The sequence below is a fragment of the Peromyscus californicus genome, unplaced genomic scaffold (assembly GCF_007827085.1).
Source record: "Peromyscus californicus insignis strain IS unplaced genomic scaffold, ASM782708v3 Scaffold_11__1_contigs__length_118956290, whole genome shotgun sequence".
In the NCBI taxonomy this organism is placed as follows: Eukaryota; Metazoa; Chordata; class Mammalia; order Rodentia; family Cricetidae; genus Peromyscus; species Peromyscus californicus.
In genome coordinates, this window is record NW_026294402.1 from 22,087,254 (window position 1) to 22,102,730 (window position 15,477).

The window sequence follows — 15,477 nt, forward strand, 5'->3', positions numbered from 1 at the left end:
GGATTGGTGTCAATCTGTTTTTATAAAAGAACTATCAAGTTTGTTAATCATTATTCAAATGTGGGTGAATACTGAGGTTATGACATAGGTTATCACATAAGCTCAGACACAGACACCCTTGGGGAAGATGATGTGAGACCTAAGGGGTGGAGACCTCAGGGAAGGGTGTTGGAAGAGCATGACTCTGAGAGACCTTGGGGAGATGGTAGCCATCCATGTGTTTTGTCAACTTGACACAATCTAGAGTCACCTGGGAAGGAAGACCCAATAAAGGACTGTCTATCTTAGACTGGTCTATGGGCATGTCTGTGTGTGTGTGGGGGGGGGGGGTGGTTATCCTGATTACATTAATTTAAGTGAAAAGCCCCGTCTACTGTGCTTGGAGCAACCTAAGCAGGGGATTCTCCACTATTTAAGAGTGGAGAAGGTGAGTTATGCACTAGTATGCATCCATTAATTCATTGCTCTCTGCTGTTGATTGTGGGTGTGATGCAACCCATTGCTTGAAGTTCCTGTCCCCTTGGTTTCCCCGCAGTGATGGACTACAACCTAGAACTGTTAGCCAAAGAAGCCCTTTCTCCTTGAAGTTGCTCTAGTCAGTGTGTTTTAGCAGCAGAAAAAGAAAACTAAGGCTCCATCTGAAGTTCAAGTGAGTCCCTCTGAAGTGGTGTTGCGTTTGGGGGATTTTGTTTTGTTTTGTTCTTTTCTATTTTTTTCCCCAGAAGATTTTTGAATGATTTTCCTTTCCCTGCAGTCAGAGATAGTGTGGATTTCTTAGTTCTTCTCATGTCCAGGGAGGCCTGGAAAGTAGGTCAACTAGAAACCTGCAGATGAGTAACGGGACGATGAATTAACAGATCAATGCCCAGGCTGCAGCTATACTCTTGGCTCTCCTCCAGGGAAGTGGCTTGTGGTTGATGATAGCAGGAAACTCACCTATCCTAGGAAGGCTGGCACTCTGCAAGCACTAACTTAAGGCTCTGAATGTCCTTGTCTTTAATGATGCCCTCTCAGATATACAAATAAATGGAGGAATGTGTGAATAAATGGAGAAAAAAACTATACATGGTGCTATAGTTTGGATCTTAAAATGTTCCCTACAAAATGTCCCAGTTGCTGAGTGCTTTGTCTCCAAATTGATGCTATGGGAAAGTAGTGGAGGCTTCACAAGGTAGAGGCCAATAAGAGTTCTTCTAGCCATTAGGAGTATGCTTTTTTTTTTTTTTTTTTTTTTTTTTTTTGGTTTTTCGAGACAGGGTTTCTCTGTGTAGCTTTGCGCCTTTCCTGGATCTCGCTCTGTAGACCATGCTGGCCTCGAACTCACAGAGATCCTCCTGCCTCTGCCTCCCGAGTGCTGGGATTAAAGGCGTGCGCCACCACCGCCCGGTGAGTATGCCTTTTAAGAAGACCCTGAGACTCTTTTTCTCTTGTTTTTCAGCCCTGAAGGAAGAGGTTTTATCACGCTACCCACCACGATTCTCTGCCTTGCCTCAGGCCCCAAAACAATAAGCCAACTGACCCTGGACCTGGACAGAAACCTCCACTGTTCTGAGCCAAGACACACCTTTTCTCCTTATAAGTTTGTTGTATCAGGACTAGAGTTTGAACCCTAAAAATATGCAAGATTCCTGATCAGAGGTGAAGAAAATTAGGAAGATGAAACCATTCATTCAGCCTTGGTTGCATCAGCTTTGAAATGAAAACTCAAAATATCTACCTTCAGGGCTATCCATTCAGGAATCCATTCCTGAGCCTGGGATGGGACATCTGCTCTTCCCGAACACCCCAAGTGCAGCAGGACAGGAGCCACAATGTAGAAGGAATGGTACCCACTCTGGGGAGATGCTTATTCTCATGGGAACATGGGAAACTGTGACTATCAAAACTGGAAGGACAAACTGACAGATATGACTGTAGGACCATTCCCATGTCTAATTGACACCTCTAAACACATTAAAGGAGTCGTGACACTTATTCACCCATGTCTCTCCTCTCTGCAGTCAGACAAGATTGAATTTCATGAGGAATGTTCATAAAAACAAATTGAGACCCAAAGGAACTTGCCAGAAGGCAGTCACAGAACAATGCCTGGACAAGTTTGTCTTTGCCTGAATTCATACCAAGGGAATGTGCTTCAGTTGGGGCTTTTATAACATCACATAAGTGGAGCTTTACTTTCATTTGAATCAAGACTTTTCCCCAATTTTCTTTAAGAAGAAAATCAACTGTTCCCTATGACAGACCCTTAGCTATAAAAGCAACCTTGCAATGTAAAGGTACCATTGAACAGCTACCCAGTGACAGGACTGGGACGAGCCCCTGCCATAGGCTACAACATCTTCAAAGCTGGAAAGAGAGGTCAGTGTAGCAGTCTGGGATTGTCACTCAGGAGCAGAGCAGCCTCTGCAAACATGCCACACTGATTCTGAAGACAGGTTGTTTGCTCCCAACAATGTATGTCAATATGGAAAAGGGAATTGAGTTTAATTACGTGGCAAAAGCGGGAGATGCCATGGCATCTTCCAATATATTTTTTTTAAATAGACAATGTGTAAGTACTCCAGAGGTCCACAGAAAGCACATGCTGAGGGATGGAGTGACCATCCTGAGTCTACGGAACTGCTCTGCAATGCACTGGTGGAGAAAGGTCTTTGCTCCTAATGTAGACAAGGCAGAGCCGTACATTAATCTTGATCTACTGAAAAGGAACTGTGATGTCTTGGGCAAATTCATAGTACCTTACTAATCAAAAACAATTTGGTGTGCATTTAATGTGCCGTTTTATTTCCCCCCCCCCCCCGAAATGAAAGTAGCTGTGAAGCTCACATTATGGAAGCCAGAAAATGCAGTGAAGCTCTGCTGTGGGTGGGTCCCATATGAGCCACAGTTCTTGGCCTTGAAGCCTCACAAGCCATTTATGGAGTGGGTTGTTGATGAGCAATATATGACCAAGGACTAGTAACACTACTCTCCTCAGCAGCAGGTGGAGGTGTGGTCAACAGGGAAAGCTAGTTCCCAAAAGAACCCCAAACACTGAAGTGAAGGGCTTGGAGACTTGCCAGCTGAGAGATAATGATGCAACTGTCCAACACCAAAAAGAGAGAGAGAGAGAGAGAGAGAGAGAGAAAGTGGTACTCTGCAGGAGCTGCATGGAGCTCAGGGTTGTCTGGAAACATGGGAGATAGGAGAGAGGAGGATGGTGTTGGAGTTGCAAGTTGCAACCATGCAGAGCCCAGGAATTGCCTTGGACTTCATCTTGCAGGCAACAGGAGGTTGAGAAAGGATCTAGGGTAGAAGGATGATAGGAGCAGATGTGCAGGGTCTTTTAAATATATAGTTAATATATAGAGATATGTTATATAAATCATATTGTTTATATCTGAAATATATTTAATAATTGTATATTTATACGTATAAACTATAAAAATCATAAATAAATATTTATAAATAATTATATATCATATATACATATACCCTCTTCTATTATTTACTTCTCCGTGTGTATCTTTATGCAGACCAGAAGAGCACTGGATACCCTGGAGCTGCTAGTTACAGGTGGTTGTGGGCCATGGAACACAGATGCTGGGAACTACACAGCAAGTATCTACAAGAGCACTAAGCACTATAAACCACTAAGCCATGTCTCCAGCCTCATGTTGTATAGTTTAAGGGAACCACTACTCAGTACAGAGAAGGGACGGCAAGAACCATGAGGTGAGTTAGGAACCTGCTTCAGTCAGCAGGAAAAGAATAAAGGTGACCCAAGCCAAAGTGGTGATGTAAGGTGGGAAAAGTTAATGGACTGTAGAGCGTTTGAGATGTGGAAACAATGGGTTAGAGGGAGAATGGCCAGACTATGCCAGTGGTAAGCATGAAAATAGTGGAGGAAAGTGGAAAATCCATTTAGAATTTGCCTATGCACTTTGGAGCTGGGTAGAAAAACAAACCAGCCCAAACTGGGTTTCTCCAACTATGCACTCATAGCACATACTAGGTTTTGTACCCTAAAAAAAAAAAGTGTGGGGATTGTTCATTTCTAAAGGCAAAGGATGCTAGCTTGAGATCTTCTAATTTAATTAGCTGACCAAAAAAGAGCTCAGATCCTCAAGTTCAGGGCTCAATGCGCAAGATTGCCCTTTGCCATTCAGATATCCAGTCTCAATGCCCAGATTGTGACATGCACTCTTGACTAACCAGCTATCAGGATGCCCAGTCTCCTTATGAGTGACTCATGAAAAGTGAAAAACATGTACTAGGTAAGGATGACCCCAGCTAAGACTCCTAGCAATAGTGGAGAGGGTGCCTGAACTGGCCTTCCCCTGTGACTATCCCAACTGTCCTCAGAGAGACTTCACCCAGTAACTTATGGAAGCAGATGCAGAGATCCACACCCAAGCACTGGGCCAAGCTCCAGTAGTCCTCCTGAAGAAAGGAAAGAGGGACTGTATGAGCCAGAGGGTCAAGGTCATGATGAGGAAACCCACAGAGACAGCTGACCCGAGCTCCTGTAAGCACATGGGCTCTGGATCACCAGTTAGGGAGCCTGCATGGGACTGACCTTGGCCCTCTGCATGCGTGTGACAGTTGTGTAGCTTGATCTGTTTGTAAGGGTCCCAGCAGTGAGATCAGGACCTGTCCCTGGCACTTAGCTGGCTTTTAGGAACCTGTTCCCCATGCTGGATTACCTCACCCAGCCTTGATGCAGGGAGAGGAGCTTGGTCCTATCTCAACTTGATGTGCCATGCTTTGTTCAAGCCCATGGGAGGCCTGTCCCTTTCTGAATGGAAACAAAGGAGGAGTGGATGGGGAAGAGGGTAGATGGGAGTTGGGGGAGGGAACAGGAGGAGAAGAGGGAGGAGAAACTGTGGTCAGTATGTAAAATAAATTTTAAAATGTTAATTAAGCCGGGCGGTGGTGGCGCATGCCTTTAATCCCAGCACTCGGGAGGCAGAGCCAGGCGGATCTCTGTGAGTTCGAGGCCAGCCTGGGCTACCAAGTGAGTTCCAGGAAAGGCGCAAAGCTACATAGGGAAACCCTGTCTCGAAAAAAACCAAAAAAAAAAAAAAAAAAAAGTTAATTAAATAAAATAATTTTTTAAAAAAGAAATTAGTTCAAGATACCGCAGAAAAAAAAAAAAAAGCATACCACAAAGGATGCAGATAAAGATAAAGAGACTGGTGTGTGGCATTGTCCCTGGGGAGATGACAGCTAACATCTACTCACCCAAGATAGGGAACCAATGACATACCAAAATAAGGATACACCATAGTCCAACTTGATGAACCAATGAGTTCTACTGTGGTTGCTTATGGAAGTATGGGTGAGAGGGTTATTTACAGAAGCAGAAATTACTCCAGGACAGCTGCATCACCAAAATCTACTCCAGCCTGGGCTACAGCTCATTATGCCCTAAACCTAGAACCCTGGAGCTCATCGCACAACTTGCAGGCAGCTCAATAGTTGAGTATCTTTTCCAGGTTGCTGGGCTAGCCTTTGCTTCTTTAATCTTTGGCTGGTCTCTGATTCCTTCCAGCAGATCTCCTGATCCGAGCCTCGTCTAGGCAGCTCTGTTCGTCTAAGAGTATCTCTCAGGAATCCTGATTACATACACTTGGAGAGGGAGGGGCTTAGTAGGTATGATCAGCTTCAGCAACTTCCTGAAACCTTTGAGTTGTTTATTTCCTGAACTTAAGGAGGGGCTCTGCAGAATGGGATGTTTCACCTCCCTTTAGAACATTCTATATCTTAAACTTCTCTCCAAGACGGTGTGATGGTTAACATTACATTTAAAGTTTATACTTACTTTGCTTTAGAGGCCAAACCACAAAAAAAAAAAATGCCTCTAACATGTAAGCCCCTAGCTTGTATAGGTTATGCCTACACACTGACAAAATTCATGGAATCTGTGGTTTTTGACTATATAAGCCTTGGGCTAACCAGACTCAGGAACACCTGCTAGTAGCCCTCAAACAGCCTCACCTTTTTCTGAGTGCCTAATCCCACACTGATAGTGAATCCTGAAAATGAACATTGGGAAGAAAGGAGGCTCTGTTGCTCCATAAGTAATACACCCAGAATGTTCCCCAAGACCTTCCCTCCAGCGCTGGATTCCAGGGAAGAACTCCCAAATGAGGGACAAGAGGCATTCCTACACCAACACGGCCAGACTTTGCTCTCCTGCTCTCTCTAGGTAAGTAGTTAGAACCACACACAGAGGTGCACACACACTTGTATACTCAGGCATAGCTTCTCCTCTGAGACACACAGCAGCTCTGTTATGATTCCCTATATATTTTCCACTTAGTTTCCTGCTCCCTCTTAGAACCTCCAAAGTCCATGCCTCAAACATCAGGAACAGAGAGTTTAGAATGATGCTCTCTAACCTAAGCAGCCTTTCCTCCCTGCTGAGTGGGCATGCAGATGCTCAAGGAGACCCTCCCAGCCAGTATGCTCTCCCACCCTAGAGACCATATTCACGTTTGGGTCTTATTCTGATCCCAACAAAGTGAAAAGATGTTTCTGGGAGCATTCTCCTAATAATGTTGAGTCACTAGGGCCCTCCTCACTCCTGGCCAGCCCAGAGCTGGCCATAGAATGCCCATGCAGATGGGTCTCAAGTCCTCAAATGAATTGCTGCAGGGAAATCAGATTAATCATGCTGCTTGGCTGCCGGCTACTACAGCAGAGCCCACAGGAGCCAGCTGGCCAATTTGGCTGGACTAGATCACTGGTTGTCCCCTCAGCTACTTGTACCCTCACCCCATGACTTCCTTTCTGCATCTTTCTCCACTCAAGTCTAAAATCTCTGCTGAGAAGAGGCCCTGTGCCCTGCTTCTTCAGGCACAGGTAACATTCATGAACCTGCAGCACAAGCCTCTGCAATGCCTGATATCCCCAGAGAAAGCCATCTTTATACGACCAGCCAGCTGGGGCACGGCCCAGAAACCATCCTGAAAGGAATTCACTACTGGGCTTCACTAAGTAGACCCAGGAGGGGACCTGCTTCTCTGAGATACACTGTGAGTTTCTTTTCCAGTAGATAGGAGAGTGGAGAAGGTTTCTACAAGGCAGAGCAAAAATGGCCTCTGTAGAGAGAAGACAATGGAGATCGTTCATGTTCACATACAACAACACAGGCAAATCTGAGCTATTCCTCAGCAGATGCTGCAACTTTAAACAGACTCTACACACCAGAGCTCAAGCTACACAAAGTATTTCTGTATCATGCTGTTTTTACACAACACAATTTTGAAATGAGATTAAATGGCAGTTTGGTTACACTTTAATCACCGCAGGCAGATCGAGATGCCACCCTGATTATGACAAAGGAATCTATATTTATTTCCTGTGGGGATTTGCATCAGAGATGTAGTGATCTTTCCACAGTCACCCAATGTATTCATAAAGATGTAACAAGGCATTGCAACTATTGGTGAGTCATTTAGTGTGACTTTTTCCAGTCTGGCAGAGCCAGGGAACAAGCTTGTCCACTCAGCAGGCACTTTGACATCCAACTGTAGTCTGTAGAACCGAGAAGTTATAGTTAAGCAGAGAGAGGGAAGGGCAACCAGAGACATTTCAGACCTCATTCCCTGCAAGCACCAGGCTGCCTCTCACATGGACTTAGAACCCACACACAGTGGGGAAGAAAAGTCTGTGCCGACCATCCAAGACTCAGGCAAAGGGAGCCTTCAAAGGGTCTTGGACTGTCCCAGCCAGTGCCCACGTGGGACTTGTGCTTGAAAACCTCCACGCTGAACAGGCATGCATAAAACGCCTACACCATGCCAGGCTGTGGTTGAGGAAAGGGTGGGAGGAGAGAGAATGCTGTTGCAAAGGCTGCTAAAATGTCATCCTGCAGGGACCACTGTGACCACCAAGAGTGCGGGGCTGCCGCATCGGGAGCCAGCAGGGCAGCCAGGGCCAGTGCTGATTCCAGACCTGGTACGGCTACGGTAAATGATTGAGAAAAGGGCCATGCTACCTCCACCATGCTTTAGCAAATGTGAGTGGAGTGAGTCGGAGTTATGTGGAGAAATTCAACCCGCCAGGAACCCAAAACTCCCTTGTGCCTCCCTCTGTCCTTCCTGAGCTAGCTACACAGCAGACTCAGGCCTGCACTGGAGAGCTGACCGCGTACAGTCTGCCAAATTCCTGACTTAAGAATCAGCCACGCAGAGAATATTTATGTCACCCAAACTACCAAACATTACGGCTGTCCTTTAAAAAAAGGTCCTTTCCAAAGCCTGTGTAGAAATTTAATTGCTACTGTTAAGGTAACGGGAAATAAGAGAAGGGTGACTAGATATTAAAATCTACCTCCAGCAAGGGGCAGGTGCCCTTGACTTGAGAGGAAGGCGATCTCTCTGCGGTTCCCACATGCTCGCTTGCCCTCCCACCACATTGTAATATAGCACAAAGGCCCTCCCTCGCCATACAGAGCCCCTCCGTCTCACACTCGGCTCTCACTAAGGTCTTTGAGCCCTATTCCCCTCTCTTGTTAAATAACCAAGCCTGTGCTACTCTGCCAGAACAGCAGAAAACAGGAACCACAACCAAGGCCTTTGGTCCCCTGCCCTCTGACAAACATTTACCAGCACAACACAGCCCCCAAATCTGAATGGTTAGAATAAGTTGAATTTGAATGTCCTTCTCTTGGGCTTTACACCACTCTAGTGCACCCTGTCTTCAAAGAATCAAAGAGTTTGGCTAAGTAAAAGGAGATTTAGATCTGTATCCTACCTATCTTCCAAGAATGGCCACTAACCTCTGCCAGGAACTGAGATTAGAAAATGCTAATGATCACATAAGGCAAGCCTGGCTCTCTGATCTCTCTCTCTCTCTCTCTCTCTCTCTCTCTCTCTCTCTCTCTCTCTCTCTCACTCTCTCTCTCACTCTCTCTCTCACACACACATACACACATGCACACACAAACACACACATACATACACACACATACACATATGTACTCATGCACATACACACACACATACATGCACACACATACATACACACACATACATACACTCATACACATCCATACAAACATACATACACATACATACACACACATACATATATGCACATACACACAGAAGCATGCACACACACATACATACACACATACACACACACAAAGAAAGAAGGGGAGAGATCACTTTCTCTGTGTAGAACTCGGGGGATCTTTCTTTTGTGACTGATGTAGAACTTTCACGATTGTACTATTTATTCTATCAATGTGAGGAACACATGACTACTCACCCCATTTCTTAGATGAGGAGACCAAGACTAAGCCTACTTACTGGCTTGTTCCTGTGTCTAGTAACACCTGGGACCAGCCAGTGCTATGGAGCTGGGCTTTTGTCTCAGGGATTCCATGGGAATTGTCTTATGGGAACCCAAAGGGAAAACCAGGAGCACAGAAGCATGTGTGTGCACACAGGAGCCCTCACAGGTTTGACTACCAACAGAAATACGACAGTGCCTCTGTCCATTTGTGTTGATAAAACATAAGAATGCAGACTGGATAACTTATGCTGAACAGATAAAGTTATTTGGCTCCTGGTTTATGAAACTGGGCTACCCACAACTGCAGCTGGGGAGAGGCTGCATCATGGTTTGGACATGGGTAACATGGCCAGAGAGTGAAAGTGGGACAAACACTTCTTCAGCCTATTCCCATGAGAATGCTAGTTAGGAAGAGCCCCCATGACCTGAGGTAAACCTCCCAGTCCTGCTACATTGGAGATTAAGTTTCCAACTTTGGGGAATACATTCAGACAACGCAGCATGAGTTTTCTTTTTGGAGACACAGATCCCAGGTGGCTGGGCAACCTTGATTCACTCAGAGGCAGAGTTTCAGAAACTTCTCCCCCATAGTAGACATGGTCCCCTTAGTCCCTGAAGGGGGAAAAAAAACACTCATATAATGATACCAGAAAAATGGAAACGAAGGCCTACTCTATCAAAACCAAGGACACTTGTCACAGGTGGGTGCTTCCTTCCACAGCTGAGCCATAGGGCTAGAAACCAACTTTAGGGGCAGCCAGACTGAGAGATTTTGAATTTGCTAATCATCTACTATCTGGAGGTGCCAAGGACACTAGAGATGTCTCTGAAGCCAGCAAAGGAATCCATGAGAGCCATTGAGCCCCGGAGAGAGTTGCCTGTGCCTAACTGAAGCCACACCCTGAAGCAGCCACGCCCTGAAGCAGCCACGCCCTCCCTGAAGCAGAAGAAATCACAGCAGATGAGGAGGGAGGAGGGAGGATGTGCCACTATCTTCATGGAGACTCTGAATGGGTAAAAGGTGAGACCTATGTCTCTGAGGCCCCTGTTAACTCAAACTTTGTGAGTCTTCCTCCCTCTGAGACACCCACAGAAGAGCCTAGAGGCTCATCCCAAGGCAGAGATCTCCTCTTCTTGCTTTGGGAAGTAGAGACTTCTTCCCTTCTCTGAATGCCAAGTTCTGCTCCCTCCTCTTTTAAAGATGTACTTTAATATTTATTTATGAGTACATGTGTGTGAATGTGTGTCTCGGCAGGTACATGTGCACAGGCACACAGAGCCTGGAGCAGAGTATAAGCCCCGTAACTCGGGTGCTGGTAAACTAAGAGCAGTCCTGAGAAGAACATCGAGTGCTGTTACCTGCAAATCCATCTCTCCGGCTCCAACTCTCTCCTCTTTTATCTCTCACCCATGGGCACATACAGAGATTCCACCACACAGATGTGATTAAGTCATCTGAAACCATTCGGCAGAATTACTGGCTAAAGAGTACTAAACGGGATTCAGAAGCCAGACACTTAGGACATCCAGGGTGATGGGAGAGAATGAGCTGTCTGGTCTGTTGTTTAGCAATAGATTGTAATTCTAAACACGATGTTCGTTATTCCACTGTGTGGATTCTAATTAACTGCCAGAAATGCATTGTTGAGGGGATGATGGATTATGCTAGGGAAACCATTAATACAATTCACTCACTTCTGCCCACGTGCAGCTCAAGCCCAGAGCAATTGAATCTTGAGAGGCTGAGCTGTGAAGAGAGAATTGGAGACAACTGCTTGGTGCCTACAATGAGGACATAATCGGTGCCACCACACTGGCACCTGCAAGGGCAATGCCTCTATCCACCCAGGTTCCATAATTGCAGCTGGCAGGTCCCTCTCTGATGGTGGGGCCCCAGAAGACACACCACCGACTGCCAAATAACATACAAAAACTGGGCCAAATTTAGTGAAGTGGTAATTACTTAAGACAGATATAAATGCCTGTATGAGTCAGCCAAAATTAGTCACATGAGTCTACAGAAAATGTGAGGATCACAGATAGGCGTATGTTAAGTGTCTGTCATCCTTGGGAGTTCCCCTCCTCCCCTCTGGTGACCTGCTAGCTACCTAACATCTGTGGTTATCCAAATGGAAGCACACAAATCAAAGGCTTAAAAGCTAACATACACGCAAAAGAGAAAACATGCAATATTTGTCTTTTGGGTTTGACTTACCTCACTCAGGATGACTGTTTCTAGCTCCATCCATAGCAAATTTCATTTTTCTTAACAGTGGAATGATATTCCACTGTGTAGATGTACCACATTTCCATTGTCCATTCATCAGTTGATGGGCATCTAGACTGTTTCCAATTTCTGACTATTAAGAATAGAGCAGCAGGGAACATGGATAAGCAAGGGAGAGAAAGAATCTAAGTATGGTGGGTAGAGAGACAGAGAAGATCTGGGAGGAGTTGGGGTGGTGGGAAATAATATAATAAAAATATATTGTATGAAAACATTTTAACAGAAGCTTTTTTTCAGGAGTTCACCAGCCTCGCACAAAGCCAGGGTAGACAAAGTGTATGTTACAAAGCATGTTATCTCAGCGGGTGACTCTGCAAGGCTACCTACCCTCTGCCTTTGCTTTCTGGCTCGCTTTCTGTGCAATAATCATTTAGCAAATTTAAAACACTTACATTAGGGTCTTCCGGAGAGGCAGATTGTGTGCAGAATTGACTCAAGTGAGGATGGAAGCTGGCAAGGCCAGAGGCAGGTCATTCAGGTGAAGTTCTGTTCCTTCCTCTTGGAGAAACTTTGGCTTCTGAGGTCGAGGCCCTCACCTAATTGGAAGGATTCACAGTATGAAAGATAATCTCTTCTACTGTTTGTAGTCACTCGCTTGCCAACATTAATCACATCTGCAAAATACCGCCGTGGTGACATCTGGACTGGTGTTTACCAAACAACAGCTCCACACTTCACCAAGTTAACACACACACACACACACACACACACACACACACACACACACACACACACACACGAAAAAAAAAGGAAAATCAACCATCACAAAGAAAATCTGATACACTGCCTGAGGTCATCCAGAGGGGAGAAAACACAGCCAGATGGCTATGTCACGTGAGGAGGACTGACTGTCTTACCTACTGTGCCTTACATGCTGCATCTCACTAACTCCAAGACACTTATGAAACTATCATATTTATTATTATGCATACTATGTGTTAAAGAAAAAGACTGCCAATTAAACTGAAGTGCAGTGCATTCTTATGACATGGTTTTTATTTGATATTTATTCAACGAGGCTGTTGAGGATTATTTTTGGCAGTGCTTTTTATTATAGATTATGCTTTTACATATGTAAAAAGGAAAAAAATCAGTGAAGGAAATTAAGATATTCTTAAAACCTCTTCACATTCAAATCCAACTCCTCTGTATCACTTCTTAATTCGCAGCTTGTGATGCTCAATTTTTTTCTCACATAATATTGCCTCTGTATATCACAAGGGGGCTGATGCAACACTTTCATAGGGAACTATATAATATCTGAAAGCCTGTGGGAGCCCTTAAGTGAGTTTTGCAATTATGTACAGTGAGTCTACTTTTGTCTCTTGCTCCAAGAATGTTACTAAGCGTGCCCAACTCACTGATTAGGTAGTCTTATTTCTGCAGGCCTAGAAAACCCATATATGCTGTCCCTGGGTGTGTTTCTGGGCCACAGACTCCCATTGTGAAGGTTCTGAAGCTGGAGTTTGGGATGTCTGTATATCCATTGGCCATGAGCACCATGTGGCAGTCAATACTCAAGTGAAGCCCTTGCCTGAAATCTAGGCAATTCCAATTTCTGTTTCTGTTGCAAACACAATCAGATGCAAGAGAGAAGTGTGCATTTCAAGTCCACAAAATATATTTATATTAAGAAATCACCAGGCCCTGGCAATGTGGTAGTATCTAGCTTCAGAGCCCCACACACTTTGCTTCACTTAATGGGCATATCAGTTGTACTGAGGGGCACTGCTGTGTTCCCTGTTCCACAGAGAAGTAAGTGTCACTGGACTTTAGCAACTGGCCCTGCTTTACAGTGAGTCCAAGAACAAAGCAGGTGTGTGGAAGCCAAGTCTAACCAACCAAAGGTGTACATGCTCACTCATGACAAGTTCCAGCACTTCTCAGAGGTGGCCATGGAGACTAGCAAAAGTTTCAGTGCCCCTTCCCCCGGCCCCCGGTCCCAGACAGAGTTCTGAAAGCCCTGCAAAATTTTGATGGGAAAACTGTAGGTTCTTAAGAATAAAGGGCTTTTCTGGGCAGTGGTGACGCATGCCTTTAATCCCAGCACTCGGGAGGCAGAGCTAGATAGATCTCTATGAGTTTGAGGCCAGCCTGGTCTACAGAGCGAGATCCAGGACAGGCACTCAGAGAAACCCTATCTCGAAAACCAAAAGAAGAAGAAGAAGAAGAAGAAGAAGAAGAAGAAGAAGAGGAGGAGGAGGAGGAGGAGGAGGAGGAGGAGGAGGAGGAGGAGGAGGAGGAGGAAGAGAGGAAGGGAGGAAGAAGAAGAAGAAGAAGAAGAAGAAGAAGAAGAAGAAGAAGAAGAAGAAGAAGAAGAAGAAGAAGAAGAAGAAGGGGCTTTTTAGAAAGACCTGTCTGAGGACCAACAGCTGCCATTCCAACACTGGCCATTTCAACTCGTGCCAAGACAGGGCCAGGTTTCCAAAGTTACTGCCCCATGGCAGCTGTTGGTGGGTGAATCAATGGGCACATGGGGAAGAGCATCGTTGACACACCTCTGACACAGGCCACATTGAAGTCACAAGCAGAGAAGTCTGGAACAGCTGCTGACACTCCCACTCCGGGCAGAGGGATCCTTTGATAAGGAAACTGGTATATGTGTGTACACACACATCTCACACCTAATAAGGCAGTGCACCATGTCAATAGTAGAGAAAGAAAGTCAAAGTCTCAACTCACAAAAAGATTATTAACATTTTATACCCTTGGATAAACACTATGAAACCCTTCCTGATCTCAAACACATTATTGGACAAATATTGCATCTTTCAATAGGCTTTGGGTCGCCTTTTAAAATGTTGCCAACTGCACAGAGTTTATCGCCCTGTTACCCACTGAGTAGCCATAGGCCTCCTCTCTCCAGCCTGGAGATGGCAAGGCCCTCTCTCCCCAGCTGACCACTAAGGAGTACTCCGAAGGCTCTCAGGATGGATTCTTTAGGAGCAAGAGACCTGTGGTGTTTCCCTGTGCCAAAGCAGGATCTAGGGGTCCAGGACTCAGACTGGTAAGCATGTTCTTACCTCTTTCTTCAAGAACAGTCCTCAAACATAATCAAGGGTGGCTTTGGAATTCTGGGTATTGGGCTGAGGATGTAGCTCAGTGGTAGAGTACTTGTCGACCATGTGAGAGCCCTGGATTCAATCTCCAGTACAACAACAATAACAAAACTGTACTTTTCCCCTTGCCTGTTGATTGATGGCTGTGGAGCATCAAGCCCAGTTATCTATCTACACAGTACAATAACTAGAGAGATCGTTTATCTCAGGGAGCCCAGGAGAGAGCCAGAGAGTCTACTGAGAATGCTCAAGCTCTTATTGAATATGCAGTGGTTTGTTATTTGACTGCATGTTGCAGCAATGAAGACGTGTGGTGGGCCTTGGTGCCAGCTACAGTTCTTCATCACTAAGAAGAGAAGGTCGAAGGTCTCACTGAAAGCTCTCCTGAGACCCTGTGCATATAAAGGAGAGCCTGAACCCTTCTGGAGTCCCAGGCTATCTGCACTGTGCACATGACTTCTCCTTCCTGTCTTCTCCATGTGCAAGCTCACAGTGCAGCTGGCAGGCACCACCGCAGCCTTGGCGACCGACCCATGGCTGCCCAAGGCCAGGCTCTGCCCCCATTGTCTTCAATGCTGCAGTTTTGTGCATCTGGACTTAGACACTCACTGATGGCAGACCTATGGTCTTGTGGTATACGGAGGTCTGGTGACCTTGTAAGTGCCACCCCTACTGTCACCCACACCATCTACTGTACCTTGAGCTGAGCGAAGGAGTTCCAGAGTCAACGATGGCAGGCCGGCTTTGACTATTGGCAGTGGGATCTTGGACGGGTCACTTTTCATAAAGAAAAAAAATCAGATTTTCTTCTCTCTGCTCTCTCACTTAGGTGACCTGGTGTGA

At 45.6% G+C, this 15,477-nt stretch overlaps 1 long non-coding RNA gene across 5 annotated transcripts in view; it reads right to left on the reverse strand.

Moving 5' to 3' along the window:
* Positions 1 to 7,197: 7,197 nt before the first annotated feature.
* Positions 7,198 to 15,477, reverse strand: part of LOC128120917 (uncharacterized) — a 41,425-nt gene continuing 33,145 nt past the window's right edge. For 2 of the 5 annotated variants that reach the window (XR_008222008.1, XR_008222002.1), the window contains 3 exons: positions 11,968 to 12,111; positions 11,504 to 11,648; positions 7,198 to 11,035 (listed from right to left, as the gene is read on the reverse strand). This is a non-coding gene — a long non-coding RNA (uncharacterized LOC128120917). Of the gene's footprint in view, positions 11,036 to 11,503; positions 11,649 to 11,967; positions 12,112 to 14,073; positions 14,200 to 15,331; positions 15,414 to 15,477 lie in introns of those variants that run through there. The other 3 variants (XR_008222007.1, XR_008222005.1, XR_008222006.1) reach the window with 3 other exon arrangements.